Genomic DNA, 22,704 nt, shown 5'->3' with positions numbered 1-22,704 from the left:
ATTATGAATTATACAGTGGGTACGGAAAGTATTCAGACCCCCTTAAATTTTTCACTCTTTGTTATATTGCAGCCATTTGCCAAAATCATATAAGTTCATTTTTTTCCTCATTAATGTACACACAACACCCCATATTGACAGAAAAACACAGAATTGTTGACATTTTTGCAGATTTATTAAAAAAGAAAAACTGAAATATCACATGGTCCTAAGTATTTAGACCCTTTGCTCAGTATTTAGTAGAAGCACCCTTTTGATCTAATACAGCCATGAGTCTTTTTGGGGAAAGATGCAACAAGTTTTTCACACCTAGATTTGGGGATCCTCTGCCATTCCTCCTTGCAGATCCTCTCCAGTTCTGTCAGGTTGGATGGTAAACGTTGGTGGACAGCCATTTTTAGGTCTCTCCAGAGATGCTCAATTGGGTTTAAGTCAGGGCTCTGGCTGGGCCATTCAAGAACAGTCACGGAGTTGTTGTGAAGCCACTCCTTCGTTATTTTAGCTGTGTGCTTAGGGTCATTGTCTTGTTGGAAGGTAAACCTTCAGCCCAGTCTGAGGTCCTGAGCACTCTGGAGGAGGTTTTCGTCCAGGATATCCCTGTACTTGGCCGCATTCATCTTTCCCTCGATTGCAACCAGTCGTCCTGTCCCTGCAGCTGAAAAACACCCCCACAGCATGATGCTGCCACCACCATGCTTCACTGTTGGGACTGTATTGGACAGGTGATGAGCAGTGCCTAGTTTTCTCCACACATACCGCTTAGAATTAAGGCCAAAAAGTTCTATCTTGGTCTCGTCAGACCAGAGAATTTTATTTCTCACCATCTTGGAGTCCTTCAGGTGTTTTTTAGCAAACTCCATGCGGGCTTTCATGTGTCTTGCACTGAGGAGAGGCTTCCGTCGGGCCACTCTGCCATAAAGCCCCGACTGGTGGAGGGCTGCAGTGATGGTTGACTTTCTACAACTTTCTCCCATCTCCCGACTGCATCTCTGGAGCTCAGCCACAGTGATCTTTGGGTTCTTCTTTACCTCTCTCACCAAGGCTCTTCTTCCCCGATAGCTCAGTTTGGCCGGACGGCCAGCTCTAGGAAGGGTTCTGGTCGTCCCAAACGTCTTCCATTTAACAACTGTGCTCTTAGTAACCTTAAGTGAAGCAGAATTTTTTTTGTAACCTTGGCCAGATCTGTGCCTTGCCACAATTCTGTCTCTGAGCTCTTCAGGCAGTTCCTTTGACCTCATGATTCTCATTTGCTCTGACATGCACTGTGAGCTGTAAGGTCTTATATAGACAGGTGTTTGGCTTTCCTAATCAAGTCCAATCAGTATAATCAAACACAGCTGGACTCAAATGAAGGTGTAGAACCATCTCAAGGATGATCAGAAGAAATGGACAGCACCTGAGTTAAATATATGAGTGTCACAGCAAAGGGTCTGAATACTTAGGACCATGTGATTTCTTTTTTAATAAATCTGCAAAAATGTCAACAATTCTGTGTTTTTCTGTCAATATGGGGTGTTGTGTGTACATTAATGAGGAAAAAAATGAACTTAAATGATTTTAGCAAATGGCTGCAATATAACAAAGAGTGAAAAATATAAGGGGGTCTGAATACTTTCCGTACCCACTGTATTTTAATCAAATTTTTTTTTATTTTAATTATTATTATTTTAGCTTTTTATTCTCAAATAATATCCTTATTTTGAGATCACAGTCATCAAATGGACCCTATTAGATATAATGATTTTTTTTTTTTTTTTTAAAGCATTAAAAATTTATTTTTCAATAAAATGTGACTGCCACATTTTCATCAGCCTGGGATCCGGAATTGCATTTTCCATTTATTTTCTCCCTAGGCATTTTGAAAAATTATTTTATGAACCAAAGAATACAAGATGAATTATTACAACATTTGATTCAAAGCAGAGGTACTGTAAAATGAGGAGAAAAAATGAATTTATCCCCAAAAGCATTGCAAATGACATATCAGAATCAGCAGGAATATTATAAAAAAGTGTTGACTAGAAGTCATTGACTTTAAGCATAAAATATGATTTTTTAGAAGTATCCAAAATATTCAATATCACTAAAAATGTTATTGCCTAATGGAAGAAATAAATAAACTTATATGCAGTGCATATTCAGCAGTGGATATGTATCAACAATACATTCACAAACACTGCAATCATTACTTCATGTTCAAATCCTCTCGCAAACATCTGTAGCTACGGGCGTCACAGTCAGTCATTTTAATTGACACTTGTTGCGTGTATAAAAAGGTCTAAATTGCTTCCCCTGAGATGCTGCAAAAGATGGATGATATCACTCTTAGCATTATTAATTTCATTCGCTGCTTTTCCCCATCAGTCAGCTTGTAGGTAATTAGTCCTGTTGAGAGAAAGTGCAAATCAGTTAAAAAAAAAAAAAAAAAAAAAATCAGTTGCAAATGGGGCAGCTGTCTGTTTCTACATGCAGGACACTTTTGCATAGACCATCTGACTCACCAACACAAGCACGCAGGAGAAAGTTTCTCATTTCACAGTGAATTTGCCACATCAGTGAGAGCTTCAGAGATCAGCCACTATGAGACAGCAGGTCATAAAAGACTGAGCCACAATGATAAGAGAGATTGAGGCCACAAACAGGCCATGTGCAGTATCAAAATCATTTACTAACTCTATATATACTTTATACCACATTCTATTTGCAAAATATATATTTATTGTGTTTATTAATATCATAATCATTTTAATAGTACCATTAATAAGGTTACACTTTATTTCAATGGTCCATTTTAGACATTCTAAGTAACTTTGCAACTACATGTCAGCTAACTCTCATTAGAGTATTAGTAGACTGTTAGGTTAGGTGTTAGGGTTCGAGTTAGTAGTATGGCAAGCCGTTTTGACTTTTATTCATTCTCAGGATATGAATTCTTGATATCAACAGTTCAATTTTCACTAGTTAAAATGCTAATTCTTGATATCAGGAATTACATTTCCACTAGTAACAAAGTTAATTTTTGATATCAAGAATTATATTTCCACTAGTAAAAACTAAAATTTGCATTTTCTAATAGCAATGTAATTATTGATATCAAAAATTATGATTTTTACTAGTAAGAATTGTATTTCTGATATGTGAAATTGGAATTTCAACTAGTAAGATATCAATTCTTGATATCAACAATTGAATTTGAATGGCAGCCTATGGTGACATTTCACTAGTGAAAATACAATTACAGATATCAAGAATTCTAGTTTTTACTAGTGGAAATTCAAATGTTGATGTCAAGAATTAACATTGTTACTAGTGCAAATGTGATTCCTGATATCTACAACTGAATTGTTGATAACAATAATTGAATTGTTGATATAAAGAAGTAACATTGTTACTAGTGGAAATGTAATTCCTGATATCAACAATTGAATTGTTGATATCAAGAATTCATATCCTGAGATGTGAACAAAAAAAGTCAAAAAGGCTTGCCATATTGTAGAACAAGTCGACATGTAGTTGCAAAGTTACTTATAGTCAGTAGAATGTCTTTTGGGGAAAAATCACAACAAATTGTTACCATTAAAGTATTAGTCCACTTTTAAATAAAATTTTCCTGATCACTCACCCCCATGTCATCCAAGATGTTCATGTCTTTCTTTCTTCAGTCGAAATGTCATTCTACTTACAGAACGAACGCGGCGCCAGTTCTGTTTTTGTCCGTAAGTAGAATAGGGAAGGCGTAGGACATACAGCGTAAGCTTTTTGAAGAATACGGAAAGCGGAAGCACGTGCAAGGCAATCATTTGTGTTTATAAAGCATATACAGTTGTATTTTTTTCGAAAATGACCGATCGCTTCAATAAATACGACCTTATTCCTCGTCTGGTATCGTTTAAAGCTCTTTGAAGCTGCACTGAAACTGTAATTTTGACCTTCAACCGTCTGGAGGCCATTGAAGTCCACTATAAGGATAATAATCCTGGAATGTTTTCATCAAAAACATTAATTTCTTTTCGACTGAAGAAAGAAAGACATGAACATCTTGGATGACATGGGGGGTGAGTAAATTATCAGGAAATTTTTATTTGAAAGTGAACTAATCCTTTAAAATGATGTGTAGAAGTCGTTGCTTTGATATGAGAAAGAATGTCCGGAAAAAAGAATTTCATTGATGTCATTCGGAGTAATAAAGGAACCATTTTGGATCAAGTCTTGCGGTCAATGTCGTGAAGCAAAGTAACTAAATCTCTCTTAACTATCTGAAAAAGTAATGTTTTCACTTGCTCATACCTGAAACATCAGGTCCTTTGGTACAACCGCTATAAAATATGAAAAATGTTGTACTAAATATAAAATGTTTGATTGTCCTTTTGCTAGCAAGCTAGATATCAGCCTTTGTTTATTGATTATAAAAACCACAAAATCTCATTGTTGACACTTAATAAAACTTAATAAAGTCCCTTTAAAACAAGTCATTTCACTCGGCGGCCATCTTTGAAATGCCTCTCGGGCATCCTGGGCATCATGCAGCTCCTATCTCTTTGAATGGGGAAACATCAAATTCTCCAAAGCTGCCAAGCTTTCGATTAAATTTCATATTTGAAATCACCAATGAATTCTGACAACAACTGTCTCATAATGTTTTTTTCCAAACGCTCGAATCATGACAAAAAAAATGTATTTTTTTAGGCTGGATCAAGCTAATGCGCATGCGCAGACCTAAATGCGCGTCTCTTGTGCCTCATTTCGGAGGCGCACGTCTGACTGTTTCTATAGAAACCAGTGCTTCTAACGGCCGCCGCAGTGACGCGATGACTTTACCAGTCGGCGATTGGCTCTTATTTTGAAGGCGGGACTTATTCCGCCATATTGCGCGTTACACTTTCTCCCATTCAAAACAATAGGAGTTACACATCTTGTGTTATTCTATAGTCTTTGAACTTAATTATATCTCCATTAGGTGATATATATATATATTACTTATTTAGATACTACTATAATTATATAATTACTTATATTTAATTACTGTATTATATATATATCATATTATGTACTATATATCCAGATGTAAATATTATTAATTTAACAAACAAAATCAATTATATTTAATTCTTTTTTTTTTTTTTTCATATTTTGGGTGAAATATGACCTGGAAATGTTTTTTTGTGACATTCACCCTTTTATCTCTTTGAAAGTGACTGAACAATAGTGCAGAAAATTACTGATAAGTTAAGAGAAATACCAGAGCTCGACAAAGATACTGATAGAAATAATCACAGACAGTCCTGATAAACAGACAGACTACAGGCTGTAACTACGTTTGCTTTGGTCTCTGCAGGCGGTCACATCAGCGCTGATGTTCCCCAGGAGAATCACAATGATAATTCCTCAATAACTCAATCTTCATCAGCTTTACAAGAAACTCCCACATGACCCATTTTCCCGTACGTCTGTTCTCCACACCTTTGAGTTCATTATCATCCCCAACTTACAAGCCTTTTGTGTTTCCAAATTTCCTCTAAAATCCCTCTGACACTCCCCTCACCTCCCCTTTCACTTCCTTTCCGGCTACAGAAGGAAAGATAACTCAGCTCATGGAAGCAGGACGTTCCCAGTCGTGCGCTGTTGGCGGGCCAAAGAGACGGCAAACAGTCATCTGTGTTTGTGTGCACTACTGAAGCAGACAGAAAGAACACACCGGCCAAGGCCCAACAATATTTTCCAAAGGAGATGATTTTGTTTTCGTTTTGTGGCCTCTGAACCATTTTGCTGAGGCAACAGAATGGGAGGATAGACACGGTGGCCGCTGGCTTTAAAGGTTAGGCCCAGTTTGGAAGGTGTGCTGTGGAAATGAGGAGGAAGAGGAACAAAGAAACAAAGGCGGTGTGCTGATGCCAGACTGGAAATGATGAGTCAAGCTGGGAAACAGGTCAAATGTTCCTGTAAATGAAACAAGGGAACTCCGGACTGACATTCACTTAGTCAGTCTCACACAGTGAACAGGAAACACATGGATAGTTCTTGGATAGTTCTCTCACACAGATGTAGGTTATATTGATCTGTGATTCCACAGAATTCAATTTCATCAGTCCTTTAATATATGAGATTTTCGTACCTTAATATTACACTGATATCAAATGTCCTCATAATATAACCACATGCTGACCAGTTGAGTTTAGCTCATGCTAAATAATTCAAGAGAAAATGTTATATCAGTAATTCACTGCCATGTAGCCACTGTACAAATTTTTTTTCATGCGGTGTGTTTTGACTCATCACTACGGCCACAACACAGGCAAAATAAGCAGCAATACGCTATCAATCAATGCGTAATAAGAGACAGCTCTGTTTAATGATGTACAGATGGTAACCCTGTCAGAGGATGGTTTTAGATGTCATTAGCAACAAATAAATCATTCAAAGACATAACGAACCCTTCCCTCCAGGGTGAGATCGCATGTCCTACTCAGACAGTACATAGAGGGTGGTGGAGGGGCTTCTGATGAAGGGAAGGTAGACTGTTGAGAAAAAAACCTGGTACAGTATATGACACGAGCAACTGCCTTCTAAGACAGAATCCTGACCATCATGAAACATAGCAACTGACTGAATGTTCACCACATAAAAAAAACACCACTGACACAGGAGTCTCGACTCACAATTCGTTGTTCTAATAGGCCTATATCTATTCTGTACTGACGAATACAGAGTTGAAGCCCATTAACCATTTTTAACCACCAATAATCGCAATAAGCTCTATGTTTTGCTACTTTCGATAAGATACAGTCTCATCCCTCAAATTCTGTCCATTTTATCAAGAAATTCAAACAATAAATGCAGTTTGTCGCTCTTTGAAGTGGTGTGACAGACCACTGTATAGGCGCCTCAGTTCAATCGGTGCGAGTGAACGCGATCATCTCTTCCTCTTTAATAATAGTTACAGAATAAACATGAATGAACATCTGAAGGTATGTTGAAAGATACAATACAACTTACTGAAACGTATCTCTGTAATCGCTCAATCAGTGTATCAACATAAGTGAAACAGCTTGTAAACAATAGGCTATGTCACGTAGTATTTACCTCAGAAATGCCATTCAGTGTCAACAGCTTGTTAGTTCGCAAGAGAAATCAATTCTTGATATACGCACTATATTAGCTTATATATTCATATTTTACACTCAAAAAAATAACTTGTTGGTCTAACTTAATTCAATTATGACACCTATTTCCACACAGTTGAACTGATTTATTTGAACTTAAGATAGGTTAATTGTACTGATGAGTAAAATTCATGCTAATTGAATGAGATCACACCAGTTTCATTTGACATATTCTGTGAATGTTTCCTGAACATAATTCATTCTTGTTGATCCAACCAGTGCTATTGCAATTCAGACTGGTGCCCTTGTGCAGTGTTGCTCAAGTTTTCTGCACTTTTAAGGAAATGGAAAGACCTGTTAGTGTTTAAGTGTTTAATGTTTAGTTATTTTGAACATTTAAAAGAGTTTGTAGCGTATATATATAAAAAAAATTTTGTTACCATCATGGTGAAGATGTGCACTTGTGCTTAGGTTGTGAATAGCTGTTGTACACAGACATACATGTTTCATGACCATTGAGAGGGATAAAGCTGATGACCATATGTAGACTGTGTAAATTATGTGCTGGCCCTCAAACTAATTTATTTATATTTCTATAAAAACTAAACTAAAATATCACTTTTTCATATGCTAAGTAACATTTATAGCATGCAAGTAATGATCAGGTAAAGAACTTCTCATCACTGGCTTTAGCACAGTTAAAGCTTGTTGAGAACAACATAGATTTATTTCATGCAGCCACCCAGAGCCTAACCACAAGGTCTACACTTCAGCATAATGGTAACCTCAAAAAAATCGACATAACAAACTCTTTTAAATGTCAAATATAACTGAACATCAAACTTTAAAAGGTATTTCCCTTTACTAAAAACACATTAAACAGCACTTAAGTTCAACATTTACTGTCCTGATCTTTCCCTACGCAAAGCATGCTGGGAACTAGAAATCCACTGCCCAGTTTCAATCAATGCAACATAAATGATTCATGTCATCCCAACACAAATGGTTTAGGTTGACCTAACATTTTGCAAATTTAATTTCATTTAACACAATACAATTGAGTGCAAATGCCAATTAAGTAAAAAACTAAAGATTTGTGTTGGTTCAGCTTATTTTATTTAAATAAACTGAACAAGCAGCTAGAATCATTTTTTTGAGTGTACTTCACCTGACTTGATTAATGTATATGTTTAATATATGTTTAAATCTGTCATGAAAATAAGTTACCAAGTTAACAAGACAGCAACTGTGTAAATATTTTAACATCGAATTGGATTCAAAAACTTAAAGGTGCCATTGAACGTTTTTTTACAAGATGTAATATAAGTCTAAGGTGTCCCCTGAATGTGTCTGTGAAGTTTCAGCTCAAAATACCCCATAGATTTTTTTTAATTAATTTTTTTAACTGCCTATTTTGGGGCATCATTAAATATGAGCCGATTTATGCTGCGCGGCCCCTTTAAATCTCGTGCTCTCCGCCCACGGAGCTCGCGCTTGCCTTAAACAGTGCCTAAACAAAGTTTACACAGCTAATATAACCCTCAAACGGATCTTTACAAAGTGTTCGTCATGCATGCGTCGGATTATGTGAGTATGGTATTTATTTGGATGTTTATATTTGATTCTGAATGAATTTGAGGCTGTGCTAACGGCTAATGCTACACTGTTGGAGAGATTTATAAAGAATGAAGTTGTGTTTATGAATTATACAGACTGCAAATGTTTAAAAATTAAAATAACGACGGCTCTTGTCTCCGTAAATACAGTAAGAAACGATGGTAACTTTAACCACATTTAACAGTACATTAGCAACATGCTAACAAAACATTTAGAAAGACAATTTACAAATATCACTAAAAATATCATGATATCATGGATCATGTCAGTTATTATCGCTCCATCTGCCATTTTTCGCTATTGTCCTTGCTTGCTTACCTAGTCTGATGATTCAGCTGTGCTGCTCCAGACGTTACTGCCTGCCCTTGTCTAATGCCTTTCATAATGTTGGGAACATGGGCTGGCATATGCAAATATTGGGGGCTTACACCCTGACTGTTACGTAACAGTGTTATGTTGAGATTCGCCTGTTCTTCAGAGGTCTTTTAAACAAATGAGATTGAACTCTTGTTATTGTTATCTTGTTACTGAACTCTTGTTATTTAACTATGCCAAGATAAATTCAATTTTTAATTCTAGGGCACCTTTAAATGCAAAAACTGCCTTATATGCAGCTTACATACAATTTTTATCTGAGTGTTGATTATTATATCTAAAAATTAATAGCAACTTAATTTAGTCATTTAATAATTTGTCTGTTGTTAATTGTAAACTTTAATAGCCTATTATGATAATGTGCAAGAAAGTGCTCCCTGTATATAGTTTACAGCATTTGCAGAGAGATATTTTTTCCTTAAGAAAATTTGAATTATAATTGAATTTATTTAAAGACAGAGACGCAATTTGTTCAGTAAACCTTAATAAAAAAGAAAGCAATTTTATGTTTAGTTTTCTCCTGTACCGAATCCGTAACGAACCGTGACTTCAATATCGAGGTATGTACCGAAATGTCATTTTTGTGTACCATTACACCCCTAATATATATATATTCAAAAGTTATGTTTTTAAAGAAGAGACTTGCGCTCAACAAGGCAGCATTTATTTGATTAAAAATACAGTAAAAACAGTAATATTGTGATATATTATTATAATAAAAAATAACTGTATTCTATTTTTTTAATATGGACTATATATATATTAATAATTAAATAATGTTATCATAGAAAAAAATTATAAAAAACAATAAAAATATAAAAAAAATATTTTATTTTACAAATATTTTTAAATAAGTATTTCTTTTAATTGAATGCATGTTTTTACAGTATTGCATTGCTCACTTAGTGCAAGTTAAAAAATATATATTTATTTATATCATTTTTTACAATACATTAATTACCCACAAAATATTTATAATTTTATACATTTATAAGTTTTTATCATCAATACATTTTGCACAACCTGTCAATAATCCTTGTTTTTTTCTTTTTTTTAATTCCACTAGATTCCAAAAAAAATCATATATATTATAAACTAATGATATCCCAAGTTTAAAACATTTCTGAAAAGAAAAGAATTTGCATCCCGTACGTGTTTTGAACAGTTTCTAAAAAGAGCTTGTTATAAAAATTATGGAGCAGAAATGTGATTGGTGAGGGAAAATGCAACATAACAGATGTTCTGATAAGCATCAGAATGTGTCACCTTGTGATACAAATGCCAACTGATGCATATTTAAAACCTCAGTGAACCCTGAGGGTTTTTTATCTCTCAGGCCGGCGGATGCTACGATGGCGCAGCACATATGTGAGGTGGACAGCTGAACTCCTTACTCAAAACAATGGAGGTATCGATCATTCTGAACAAGTGTGAGATATTCATGCGCACCTGCTGACCTTAAGAAGGAGAAATTAGAGCTCTGGGTTATTGCAGCTCTGACATTTGTGAAAAGCCTTATATGTAATGTGACTGTAAGCTGTTTTAATGTCAAATTTTGATTCGGCACTTCAGAATTTCCACAGCCTGATGTGAAGTTCGCAGGTTATATGAGTCAGGACAGGTGCTGTGTTTGTTTATATGTATCATAGTTAGATTATGACTGGTTGGAAATGCATGACTAAATCGAGCACATGTGAAAAGTTTTAGCCTGTAGACTTCCTTCATTAACTTTCCTTTGTTTGTTAAGCAAGTGAGAGAGAGAAGGAAATAAGAAAAAGAGGTGAAGTAAAGACAGATATGGATGAAACTCAGTATGGTGCAGAGTACACAACATCGTGCATTTCATTTCACATCTTCCTTTCTTGATAAATGTCTCTCGCATGCATTCATCTCTTAAAGAACAGTGTAATGTTGTGGAACAAACCTTCACGGGCGGCACAAAATGCCCGGCGCGCTGTCGGCTAGATCTGCTGGGGCAGGGTGGCAGATGGATTGATTGTCTGAATACAACTGGCCAGCTGCTCACAGACACCAGGCACTTTAAATCAACTTGATGTCCTCATGTTTGAAGCTCAAAATCATCCACGGAGCTGTAAAGATCCTCACTTCTGCCTATGAATGCGTTCAGGTTAGGTCAGCTTGGGAGATCTGGAGTGTGAATGAGAAGAGTACAGTTAATTAAAGGTGCCCTAGAATTAAAAATTGAATTTATATTGGCATAGTTAAATAACAAGAGTTCAGTACATGGAAATGACATACAGTAAGTCTCAAACACTGTTGTTTCCTCCTTCTTATATAAATGTCATTTGTTTAAAAGACCTCCGAAGAACAGGCGAATCTCAACATAACACAATCAAATGTAAACATCCAAATAAACACTGTACTTACGCGATTAGACATGTTGCATGACGAACACTTTGTAAAGATCCATTTTGAGGGTTATATTAGCTGTGTGAACTTTGTTTATGCTGTTTAACCCTCTTGAGTCTGAGGCTGATTTGGGGCCTGGAGAAGTTTTGACATGCCCTGACATTTGTGCTTTTTTCATTTGTTCATAAACACATTAATGACACAAGTGTCATTACACTGTATTCAACACAAACTAGGCTACCATAATATGTCAGGAACATGTATGTACATGTTTGTGTTTTTGAAGGAATAACGTTTATGCGTGGTTATTGAAAAAACAAAAAACTTAAGTCACTGAAATAAGGCCAAAAAAAGTATATTAAATCTGTGTTCATAAGACTTCTGGGTATTGGAGGTTATAGACTAGAGTTTTTGCTTCAGAATTATGTAAAAATTATGCTGCCTACTCCTTCATATAAAACAATATATTGATTTAGTTTTTGTAAGTCACTTTTTGTCAAGAAACACAGTATGCATGGAGGCGTGAATGATCATGAATAATGGGCCATTTACACCTGAGAAGACAAAAGAATCAAATAATAATGACCTGAAATGACTTGCATATTAATGAGGCCTTTGAGTCAGGTAGGGTGTGAAAAAACCCTCTGTAATCATGTCTCAGCTCAATTTAAAATAATGGTATTCTATTATATTCTTTAAAATATAATGTATTTCTGTGATGCAAAGTGTCTGAACAATTATGTTACCTCTATGGCATTTCATATAGGCTTTTAGCTTAAAGCATGCACATTTGGAGAAATATTGATGGATTCTTATATGTTTATGTCAAATTTCTATACAGAGGAGTAATATTTATTCTATATTTATTCTATATATCATCACTATGAGTGCTGGATACAATTCATACTCTATTCATTCTCTGTACACCTTTAGGCCACAAATCCATATAAAGAAGAAGAAGAACCAGGAACTAACTGCATGTCTTCTAGAGTTCGCTAACCATGGCTTTAACACCCAGATAAACACTTTTCAAGACAATAAATACACGATTGAGACGATGTATGCATGTATTGCTTCTGAATTTGCGTCTGAATAGCGCTGGCTCCATGGGCGTGGCCGCATTAGCAGATAATGAGCTGAATCACTGACTTCTGACATGGCTCTCTTTTCATACAGATTACATAAACACAAAATGTTTGTTTTCGATTTGACTTGCACGATTTAAAACCTGACATTTCAACGTTTCTTTAGACATAAGTTAATTTTTTTTGTCATTCGTATTAAATAAGTTACAGTTCATTTTCTGAGAACTATCAGATTGGAGTTCGTTCAGAGGGAGACGAGAGATCACGCATCATGTTAGTTTTCTTTATTTTACAAAAAGCACAGCATTTTGTTTTTACTCTGAGTGTACACAAATGAAAGAAGATATTCAACAGATTAAAATGGTGTATAACTCTTAATTGTATGTGCAACATTGACACATACAATTATACAGAGTATTTTGAGTCTCTTTCACACTGGTAAGAAAAAAAACGCGGTGATATCGCCGGCGATACCATCAGACCTCAGAGTGTTAAGGCAAGCGCGAGCTCCAGGGGCGGAGAGCACGAGATTTAAAGGGGCCGCGCAGTCTGAATCGGCACATATTTAATGATGCCCCAAAATAAGCAGTTAAAAAATGAATTAAAAAAAATCTATGGGGTATTTTGAGCTGAAACTTCACAGACACATTCAGGGGACACCTTAGACTTATATTACATCTTTTAAAAAGAAGTTCTAGGGCACCTTTAAAAAATATTCATTACATTGATTATTATATTTTCAATGAACATATTTAAAGTCAATACAACTAAAATGTAAACTTGAAATTTGACATTGTTGCCTCTATTTCAGTCATGACAACTCTCAGGATAATTTGGGAAACTTTTTTTTAATAAAATGGAATGTACATAGGTTTGGTCTTGGCGAACTAGATCTGCTAAACTGCTGCTGCTGGAGATAATGTTGCTGCTGCTGCAGAGCAAGTATGACTTGCTTCTGCTAAATACTCAGAAAATAAAAGAAAGGAAACATTATGCTGCTGCTAGAGATAGGGAAACCCCCGAAGCAGATCTAGGCAGGTGGTGCTGGGGAGGTGGAGGGCTAGAAAGAAAACTTGCATAGCGCGGCACGATAGTGCATTCGTTTGATGCGTCGAGGTTGAATAGGTACATGATAATGAATACTTGAAATAGATTGGCTGGGAACATTGCGTTTGATGAACCAATCCGAACGCAAATAGAGTTTAATGGCTTAACTATTCATTTATTCATTTACTGTATAATCATAGATATTTTCCACTTTTTAAATGTTTATGTTAAGGTTTTAAACATTATGAGCAATACACACTACTGTTCAAAAGTTTAAGGTCGGTTAATATATTTTAAAATTTTTGAAGTGTTTTATGTTCACCAAGGCTGCATTTATTTGATCAAAAATACAGTAATATTGTAGCCTGACTTCGTCATACTCATATTCTAGGCAGACTACCCGTCCAAAAAATGTTGTGGGCGGGGTTCGGGCTGGCACCCAGGCTAGTAATATTGTGAAATATTATTACAATTTAAAAGAATGGTTTTCTATTTTAATATATTTTTATTTTATATATGTGATGCAAAGCTGAATTTTCAGCATCATTACTCCAGTCTTCAGTGTCACATGATCCTTCAGAAATCATTAATATGCTGATTTGCTGCTCAAGAAACATGTATTATTATTATTATCAATGTTGAAAACAGTTGTGCTGCTCCATATTTTTTGTAGAAACTATGACACATTTTTTAGGATTCTTTTATTGAATAGAAAGTTAGAAAAAACAGCATATATTTGAAATAGAAATCATTGGTCACATTATAAATGTCACTTTTGATTAATCTAATGCATGCTTACTGAATAAAAGTATTAATGTAAGTTGCAAACCAATAAGAGCGATTTCTTTCTAAAATATCTTTTTCTATTTTAGCTTTATTTTACATAAATGTTGACAAAATAAATATTATTATGAATTTTACAGGGCATATTTACTATATAGAAATTATAAATGGAATAGAGTTGCTTCTAAAAATAGACTTTTCGTTTAGTTTTGACACACGTCCGGTTTAAGCCACACCCACATTCGGTTCTATTCAAATTCAGATACATATATAATGGCTTCACTGGACATCGCTACTATTTACTGGATACCAAGCATTTATTTTTTAATAATTTGTTAAATTACATGCTATATGCAACAATAAATGTTTCAAATCGAAACAGGCTGTAGTTGATATTGCTTCCAGTTCATTTACTGTAGTTGTGTCCCAATTCAGAATTCATTTAATTTGTATTAAAACAAAACAGGGTTCACAACCTGTCTAAATATGTTCACCTTGGTCCATTTCTGTACATAATAAAGAGTAAAAACTATATTAAGATTTAAATCAACATTTGAACCATTAATTTGAAGCTTTAAAGTTTTATTTTTTCTTTTACATTTGTATCTTTAGATAATCGAGAAAGTTGAAAACCAACATTTAAAAGTTTACTCCGGCATTTTCACTCAAAAAATCCTGTCGCGCAATGAATCTTAGGCTAGGCAGCGAAGGATCTATCCGTTCTAACCTTTGTGGCCCAGGAAATGAAGGATGCCTTCGTCACGCCACTGTGACGCATTCAGCCTTCGAATATAGCCTTCAAAGGATGCAGCCTCTGAATTGGGACACAACTTGTATCACATTAGAAATGTAAAATTTAAGTAGGGTGAATTGCATTGTGGGATACAAACATTTCATGCGGTGTCTGGTTCCATACTGCACATTATGGAAAATGTAGTACAGCTTTCAGTTTTTCTATGCATACAGAAAATTGTCATACTGTGCACAAAATGCATACTGCATACTTCTAAAATGGTATGATAGCATGCTATTTGTGATTGTAAGGTTTAAGGGTGAAGTGTAGTATTTGAGGGTAGTCTGTTATGCATGATAGTGGCGTACAGTGTGTGAAGCTAGTGGTTAGTGGGTTAGTACAGTGTGCAGTGCAGATGGCTGCATAACAGGAGGTTTAAAGGTTCTGGCAGAAGAGTGAGGAGAATAAGCTTTACAGCGTCTCATATAAACTGGTACAGTATCTTATAAAGTCCATTCTTTTTCCTGTGAGATTTATAGATGGGATTTTATATCTCGCCAGATGTGCGTGGTTGTTTTAGAAGCGAGTGGTGCTGAACACACAGATGAAAGCCAAAGATGAGCTCACTGACAGATCTGGATGTTATAGAGAGGCAGGGTAGAGTTCTGGCCCGGTTCGCCCCGTAGGGAGAGAGACAGAGAGTTGGATCTCTAACAGGTGGCTAATCTTCAACTGTGCTTCGAGAGAGTAAAGAACCAGCACAGTGTTTCCCAAACATTTCACCCCGTTTCACCCCTAACTACAACACAACAATTATTGTTGGTCATTTTATTTCTCTGGTTTAAACTGGTTTAAATCTGATTTAAACTTATTTACAGTGTAAACAGTAAATACAAATTAAAATTATTGGGGTCAGTAAGATTAAAAGAAATTACTTTTATTCTTTTTTTTGCTTTTACTAGTACTTTTATTGTGTGGCAGTGACAGGAAGACACGGTTGTTGGGGAAAATTACTTTTAAAAGTAATGATTACAATATTGCGTTACTCCCTAAAAAAGTAACTAATTGCGTTACTTAGTTACTTTTTATGAAAAGCAATGTGTTGCATTACTTTTGCGTTACTTTTTCTCACCTGCGCTGGGCTTGCTTGTTGTTTTTTTTAATAACAACAAAAAAAGTTCTATTTTTTTTTTAGATATTTTGCTGTAAATTGAAAAAGTAATGTGTTACTTTACTAGTTACTTTAAAAAGTAATCTGATTACGTAACTCAAGGTAATGCATTGCCCCCAACACAGTTTATAATATTACAAAAGATTTTTATTTCGATTTTTATTATTTTTTTAAAATAAAATAATCACGGTTTTCACACCTGTTAATAATAAGAAATGTTTCTTGAGCAGCAAATCAGCATATTAGAATGATTTCTGAAGGATCATGTGACACTGAAGACTGGAGTAATGATGCTGAAAATTCAGCTTTGATCACAGAGATAAATTACATTTTAAAATATATTCAAATAGAAAACTGTTATTTTAAATTGTAATAATATTTCACAATATTACTGTTTTTACTGTATTTTTGATCAAATAAATGCAGCCTTGGTGAGCATAAAAGAAAATCTTAACGAACCGAAATGTTTGAATTGTAGTGTATAAAGCATTTTTTTTTAAATATAAAATGAGTTTCTCAGAGTTGGGATGTAGAAGATGAAACAATGTCTGTCTCAAAATGTTGTACCTAGTATAAGTTTGTACCTTCTCTGATAGAAAAGCTAGCACCTAAATGGCTGCCAGCCTCCAGCCAATCACAGAAAACATTCAAAGTGCTTCAAGGTCTTTACCTCTCTCGCACTCTCTCTCGCGGGCCAATTGCAAACAAATACTGTATGTTTGCATTACAGAGCAATTTGTCCTTGGTTGCCATAGGGACAGCAGATCCCTGTTTGTCGTGGATGACCTCATGCAATGCAGTGAACGGCAGAATTAGGTCAGAATTATTAGCACATGCTCTGGTCTCCTGACAGAGTGCTTAAAATTGGCTTGGGACTCCAACAAGTGCTTCAATACGGCATCCTTCCAGCTAATTATAAATAATTACTGGACAGAACACCATTCTAGTTATCATTTATGAAGGTCTACATACTGTAAGAAAAAACTCAAGAGATGAAAAAAAAAACACTAAAGACTAAAAAATGGCTGCTGAGTGATTTGGAGCTACAGGAGCTTTAGTTTGTCAAGGACTCATGTCAACTCTCCTTTTAAATGCAGTAACTACACAATTTAGTGGGCAAAAAGCAACATTGACAACATTTTAAAAATCTGTATTTTTTTTACTATATTAAATGCACTTGCATCAAAATGGGCTGATTTCACTGGCAAGAGTTCATCTTTGCCTTTTGAACCTGGCATTAACCTATGTTCAGATTTCTGTTTTGGAAATGCATGCAAAAAATCATCATGATCATATTGATCATTTTGCATATTTAAACAAGATTTTGTAATCAATGTAATCAATCAACTTGGGGTGTTAGGTGATATCTATTATTTTTTTATTATTTTTTTATCCTACCTGGGGTGTCTTGCCTTAATCTAAACCTGATCAGTCAACAAAAGAACAAACTGCACACTAGAAAAATGGAATACTAGAAACATTTTAAGAGGTAATGTATGAAAAAGACAGGTTTTGAAGGGAGGGGAGTGTGTGTTCCTCTCCTTTCATTTTCATTCTTGGAAAATAATCCTTTATCACACCACTCCTCCTGCTTCTAACACCTGCGACGGTGGAATCTCCATGTCTCCAATAATCATCCCGCGGCCCTCCTGATGTTGGCCAGTGTCCAGGCTCGCAACAGTGGCTAAGGGTAGACGCGCGTAAATGGAACATTGCTGGCAACTCGTGATGAGCCGCACCTGGTGCCTATTGAGCCTCACCACTGTTGCCATAAATTCACTATTGAGACTCTCCTCCAGTGAAACTATACCACTATGAGTGCATGCATGAGGTGTACTTGAGGTTTTGGAGCAGATGATGATAATCATCATCATCATCATCACCAGAGTTGCTAAACATTATGTACGCTGAGGGAACATTTGGAATGACATACTACCATTCCTCACATACTATTATTGCAGTATGAACACTGCACACAGAATGAACATTTTAGTATAGAAAACTATTTGCAAATGTAGTAAGCCACCAGAAAGAATAATGTGCAAACTGCATATACTGCAAAGAACAGTACAATATACAAAATCCCACAATGCAATGGGTGCCACCTAACAGAATTGCAAAAATGAATGTCTTAGCTGTTGTCTTATTAAGCTGGGATAGAAACTATTGAAAATTATATAGGCTATATGCAGTCACTCTAGCCACTTTGGCGGGTTGAATTTTTTTGTATATAATACACATCTTTCAATTGTAGTCTTTTAAAAAGGCATCTGAATTGCACATAATTTTACAGATTTTTTGCTCACACCCAAAGTATGCGCACATAAAGCCGCCTCTCAGTATTAAATTGAGTTCTTTTTTGCTGCTTTTTGCGCTTAAACAGTCAAATACACATTAAATAAAGCAAAATGCCGGTCTTGGTGAGTATTCGCATAATTACAGTCTGTTATGTTTTAAGTGAACGTAAACAGTTGAGAAAGAAAACGCATGTGTAACAGTATAATGGATCCGTGCATCAGTCTTAAAGTGACAGCAGCTTAATATACTAATTACCTGCTGCCAAATTATGAGATAATATTAAAGTCCCCCTGTTGTCAATAATTTTATCCCTTAAAACTCATTTTTGATCACTAAAATTACATTTTTTTTTTCTTTTTTTCTTGTGAAAAAAAATTCTTAAAGGTGCCCTCGAATGAAAAATTTAATTTATCTCATAGTTAAATAACAAGAGTTCAGTACATGGAAATGACATACAGTGAGTCCCAAACTCCATTGTTTCCTCCTTCTTATATAAATCTCATTTGTTTAAAAGACCTCAGAAGAACAGGCGAATCTCAACATAACACCGACTGTTACGTAACAGTCGGGGTGTACGCCCCCAATATTTGCATATGCCAGCCCACGTTTCCAACATTATAAAAGGCATTAGACAAGGGCAGCCAGTATTAACGTCTGGATGTGCACAACCAAATCATCAGACTAGGTAAGCAAGCAAGAACAATAGCGAAAAATGGCAGATGGAGCAATAATAACTGACATGATCCATGATAACATGATATTTTTAGTGATATTTGTAAATTGTCTTTCTAAATGTTTCATTAGCATATTGCTAATGTACTGTTAAATGTGGTTAAAGTTACCATCGTTTCTTACTGTATTCACGGAGACAAGAGAGCCGTCGCTATTTTCATTTTTAAACACTTGCAGTCTGTATAATGCATAAACACAACTTCATTCTTTATAAATCTCTCCAACAGTGTAGCATTACCCGTTAGCCACGGAGCACTATCAAACTCATTCAAAATCAGAAGTAAACAATATAACAGTATAAAATACTCACATAATCCGACGCATGCATGCCGCATGCATGACGAACACTTTGTAAAGATCCATTTTGAGGGTTATATTAGCTGTGTAAACGTTGTTTATGCACTGTTCAAGGCAAGCGCGAGATCTGTGGGTGGAGAGCACGGGATTTAAAGGGGCCGCAGCATAAAATCGGCGCGTTTATAATGATGCCCCAAAATAGGCAGTTAAAAAAATTAATAAAAAAGCTGAAACTTCACAGACACATTCAGGGGACACCCCAGACTTATATTACATCTTTTAAAAACATAATCTAGGGCACCTTTAATGCCTTAAAATAGCTTGAATGTAACTCTACACCCTAGCCTCATTTAATATACACGGATCTATGAATATGATAATTAGCCCCGCCTCCACTCACTCGCACGAGCTTAGACAAGATCCACTCGTTCAACTTACTGAGGTAAATGCTGCACAATGGTATCGCTTTTTACAACATCAGACACATAACGGCAATTAATATGATTAGCGTTTGCTTGATGTTATCACACAGCTAATAATGTGATGCTAATGTTACACAAACCATGTTCCCGTTCTCGAGTCAGACAGCTGCCTTTTAACAATCAGTATCCTTAGAAACGTTTTGAACAACTCAGAACGTCTGTGGAGAAAGGCATATAGTTCATCATAACATCATAATATGCATCATATACCCGCCATATTGCTAAATCTACACGATTTTTCATATCAACAGAAAAATATATCGGGATAACCTTCTTTTGAGACTCCCTTGCGTGGTCAGTAATTATATGCTAAAGCCTGCCAGCACGTTGACGTGATTGGTTACTAGGTAGTTTAGTCAGAAACACCAGCGATTTCAAACCACGAGTTTGAGGCTGTCTTTGGTTTACTGCAGTTTTAAAGAGAAAATACTCAGCAATGGTTTGGCATGTTAAAAACACCACATAGACAAATGAACATTAAAAACTTGATTTTCACCACAGGGGGGCTTTAAAAATATCTATATGGCAGTTTTTCGCCATGACATCGTGGCTAGTTGTGGCTAGTGAAAAAGCTGACTGGCTAGTAACTTTGGAAAACCACTAACACAATTCCATACGGAAATGATACATATGATACATCCTATACATCCCCTAATTTGGACATTTTATACTCACTTTCTTAAACATTATGGATATAATCATTTTTTTCATCCTATGTATACTTGTAAATTCCCAAGCAGCTTGTTCCTTGGAGATGATCTGCTCATTTCAAGTGCACATAAGCAAATATCTGCTGTGTAAATCATGGAGGCCTTTCAGGCTTTGTTGGCACTCTTACCTGAGTTACTGCTGGACACATGCCTTTAATGGAAGCAACAGCAAGGTATTAATGAGGACCAGACATCTTCCTTCAGGAAGGAGCACCTGATCCATGAAGAAGTGCAGAGTGACAAACTGTCCTGCCGACAACAAGCTCTCCAGAGAGTCAAGCCCTGCATCTGTCAGGCTGGAGAGAGAAGCAGTTATAGACACAGAACAGCTCTATATCAGAGCTCGGATAAAAGCACATGAACTGCTCCCACATTGTTCTTATGAATATCTATTCCATGTTACAAGCACAACTTATAATAAAACTAATCAGGACAATGGCAAAAAAAAAAAAAGTTTCACATTTCTTAAAAAAAGGTGCTTGCCTGTGCAAAAAAATGCCACCATGATGCTAGGATGTTGCGGGTGGTTGCCAAGGTGTTGCTAGCCTAGGATATCCTGGGCCATCAAGCAGTATTATTACAGTACAGTATTATAACAGTATTTATTACTGCATAATATGAAGTCCCATTTGTGACTGTAGCACAAACAGTGTGGGTTGAATTACGCACTGAAGTTTAATAGCTGAGAATAAAGGCTTGTTTAAATCCCTACCTTTAATTAAAAAGTACCACTAATAAAGCTAAACAAGAAAGAGTAAATAAATACAATCAAATCTGATAGCTTGTTTGCTTCCAGCTGGGCATTTTAATCTGACTGCACCAGCATGCACAACCCGAGGGATGTTTCCTGCAACGGGAACAAAATTAAGTTTGAGATTAAAGTATATTTCCAATGAAGAATCAGCATTGAGTATATAAATGTAGGAAAGGAGCCAAGAGTGAAAGCGAACACTTCTTTATCTTTAGCTAATTCTACATTATTTTCCCCCTTCTCTTGCTATTATTGACTTAGAGGGACAACAATAAATGTGTATGGAGAAAATTAGCACAAAGGCGGGTTATTAAGATTTGTTTTCCTTTGTTTCTCTAACTTTTTAATTATTTTCGAATCCTTCAATGGAGTTGAACTGTGGAGCTGCTGCTGGTAAATCAATCTCTCTCTGTCCTTCTTTTCTCATTTGTAGACCCTGGTGCATTACCCACTGCTCCTCATCCAAGCTCCTAAATGACTGCCTGACTTTGCATTTCCAGACTTAATGAACAAAGAAAATATTGAAATAGGAACTTTTGTCTGCGGCACAATCATAAATTGCTCATAAAATGTGGCGGATTTTCCCTTCAAAGTACAAAAATAGAAATTTAGAGTAAACAGAGCTACGAAATATTCGTGTTGAAAATGAAATAACATACCAAATGTAGTTTTCTTTCCTGTTAATATAGAACATATCTAATAGACTGTCCCTTTTCTTCAATTAACCAATCAGATTTAGTTTGCTTGTGGTTTAATATCAGCCATAAACCATGATTTGCTACTTGCAGGTGGTATGAGGGGGAGGGGCATTCACATTCTAGCATGTGATTGGACAGAAATCTGTGTAATACAGGATGAGTCATCAGTATTTTCCTATAAGAAAAAGAGTGTACAATTTCAGTCTGTATATTTGCAAAAAAACCAAAATATTTTTATCAACATTTAGGAGTATACTAGCAGATGACATCAAAGCTAACAGACATGGACCACAAAGACAATTTTAAAGGGATAGTTCACCCAAAAATGAAAATTCTGTCATTTATTACTCACCCTCATGTCGTTCCACACCTGTAAGACCTTCGTTCATCTTCAGAACACAAATCAAGATATTTTTGATGAAATCCGAGAGCTCTCTGACTCCTCCAAAGACAGC

At 35.7% G+C, this 22,704-nt stretch overlaps 1 long non-coding RNA gene across 1 annotated transcript; it reads right to left on the bottom strand.

Moving 5' to 3' along the window:
- Nucleotides 1-1,668: 1,668 nt before the first annotated feature.
- LOC125258444 lies at nucleotides 1,669-21,203 on the bottom strand. The gene is made up of 4 exons (XR_007182622.1): nucleotides 20,929-21,203; nucleotides 11,017-11,240; nucleotides 2,502-2,578; nucleotides 1,669-2,385 (listed from the first exon to the last, which is right to left on the bottom strand). It is a non-coding gene; the product is annotated as an uncharacterized LOC125258444 (long non-coding RNA).
- Between the last annotated feature and the right edge of the window lie 1,501 nt (nucleotides 21,204-22,704).

Source organism: Megalobrama amblycephala, linkage group LG22 (assembly GCF_018812025.1).
Source record: "Megalobrama amblycephala isolate DHTTF-2021 linkage group LG22, ASM1881202v1, whole genome shotgun sequence".
In the NCBI taxonomy this organism is placed as follows: Eukaryota; Metazoa; Chordata; class Actinopteri; order Cypriniformes; family Xenocyprididae; genus Megalobrama; species Megalobrama amblycephala.
This window is presented reverse-complemented; position numbering and strand designations above follow the sequence as displayed.